At 66.3% G+C, this 2,131-nt stretch overlaps 1 protein-coding gene across 1 annotated transcript in view; it reads right to left on the reverse strand.

Annotated features, from left to right (window-relative positions):
* The window catches only part of HAPLN3 (hyaluronan and proteoglycan link protein 3), a 4,680-nt gene extending 3,800 nt beyond the window's left edge, over nucleotides 1–880 (reverse strand). The window contains exon 1 of the mRNA XM_031055931.1: nucleotides 811–880. The gene's annotated coding sequence lies outside the window, so the exon portion shown is untranslated. The remainder of the gene's footprint in view (nucleotides 1–810) is intronic.
* Nucleotides 881–2,131: the final 1,251 nt, after the last annotated feature.

A 2,131-nucleotide genomic window follows, 5' to 3' on the forward strand; every position in this document is an offset into this window, starting at 1 on the left:
CAAGGGTGCCCTGCCCGGGGCTCACCCAGGGCGCTACCAGCAGAATTGGCTACTTGTGAGCATTCCCGGAGCCGGCAGAGGGGGCCCGGCGCCCGGCAAGCCTCCGGCAGCCCCCTTCCCACACCGAGGAGAGGGGGGGTCTGACGCCCGTGCCCTGCTGAGAGAAGGCTCACGAGTGCCTGCAAACGTACCCCGGGCCAGGGGGCTGTGGGAGAGCAGATGCTCAACCCGGAAGGGTCCAATACGGGGCACAGAGGTGCTCTCCGGAGTCCGGGGCGTGAAACCGGCTGCTCCCACCGCAGGTTGCTCAATCCCAGACTCACCCCTGCAGTCAGTGCCTCTGCTCACCGTGGGGTGCAGCCGCACTTGCCACCACGCGCTGCGGCCAGCAGAGCCGGTGACCGAGGGCGCAGGGTGCCGGCGCAGCCCCGGAGCTGGCGCGGCAGCGCGGCGCTGCTGGCACCGCGGGGACACCGCGGGGACACGTGCTGCCCACGCGACACAGGGTGGGCTCGAGGCTCGGCAGCTTCACACCTCGCTGTGCAGGGCACCAGCCCTGCTCCCCTGCACCCCAGTGCCGGGTGACCCCCAGAACCCAGCGCTGCAGTGATGTGCGGTGTGCCCAGCGTTCTCAGCTGTGAGCATCGTGCTGCAGCACCCAGCACAGCGATGCCTGGCACCTACAGCAGTGATGCCAGACTCCCTCCATGGCAATGCCATCCCCCCCTGCCCTTCGCGGCAAGCAGGGTGCCCACCGCCCCGGGGTGCCAGCCCTCCCCAGTCCCGGCACTGGGGCCAAGCCCTACTCACGCTGGTTGCGGGCAGGCTGCGGGCAGGCGTGCAGGCAGGCTGCAGGCAGATGCACTGTGTTTAGGGCTCTTGCAAGGCTGAGAGGAAGCAGCTCCAGGGCCTGCCTCTTAAAGGGAAACACACGCCTTTCCCAACCCCCTGCTCACAGTCCAGAGCTGGGGTGGGTGCCCCCGGCCCCTGCCTGCCCACCATGCCTGGGGGATGGCCTCACTGTGTGTCCTCACTCTGCCCACATGCCATTCACACACCTTATCTGCGGTGTGCCAGCTGCCTGCACTGCCCCCGACTTGGAAGGGGCAGCAGTGGGGAGAAATGTGCCCTGTTGGGGCTAGTGGGATCCTGTAATGTCCCAGGCAAAGCCTCAGTGAAGCCACAGTGCCAGGGAAGATGCCAAGGGATGTCCCACATCGCACTGGAGGGGACTGGCCTCAGTCTCCAGACAAAGGAGGTGTCCAACACACATGCGGCAGGAGCAGGCACAAGCAGCTCAGGACAGGTGGGCTGTGGCCCGGAGTGATCTGTGCCCAGTGCCTGCCTGCTCTGGAATTCAGGAGAGACAGCTGAGCTGTGGGGTTCAGCCTCTTCAGGGTCTGCTTGATGCTGTGGGGACAAAGCAGAGGTACAGAAACCAGGGCAAAAACTCTGGGGTGCCCAGTAGCACCCATCTGTGGGGGCATCATCCCTAAACTTGGGCGATGCCCACCATGGCAGCTCCCACTGGCACACTGGCAGGGAGATACAGCTCCAGGAGGATCGAGTCCTCAGGAAGGGCAGCACGGCGGCGGCACCGCCAGGGGATGCCGGTCAGGGGACAGACAGAAGGGACAAACAGAGGAACCACGATGCGGCGTGTGCCCTGACCCATCGACCCGCTGCTCTCCCAGTCCAGCGCGCCGCTTCACCCCCCACTTTGTTGTTTTACGGCGAGGAAATGAGGCGCGGGGGCCCCGGTCCAGCTCTTGCCGCCGTGCAGGATGGCTTCAAGCCGGAAAGAAAACAACCCGTGTAAAAACAAACTGCCCGAGGCTGGCTGCGGGGTGAAGGGGGCCGGGAGCCCAGCCGGGAGCGCTCGGGGTGCGATGCTGCCTGCCCGCCGCCGGCACGCTGATAGCGAGCAGCCAGCAAGGAAACGGCGTTATCAGCCGCCAGCGCCGGCACCACAGCTTCCCCGTGGGAAACCCCGACCAGGGATGGCTGCACGACCCTTGGAGGCAGTGCTCTTCCTTGTTCTCCTTGTGCCCGCACACCCCCAGCCCTGCCAGCCCTCCCCGACCAGGGATGGCTGCGGGACCCGGGGTCTGGAGGCACTGCTCTTCCTTGT

Source organism: Geospiza fortis, unplaced genomic scaffold (genome assembly GCF_000277835.1).
Source record: "Geospiza fortis unplaced genomic scaffold, GeoFor_1.0 scaffold171, whole genome shotgun sequence".
NCBI classification, from domain to species: domain Eukaryota; kingdom Metazoa; phylum Chordata; class Aves; order Passeriformes; family Thraupidae; genus Geospiza; species Geospiza fortis.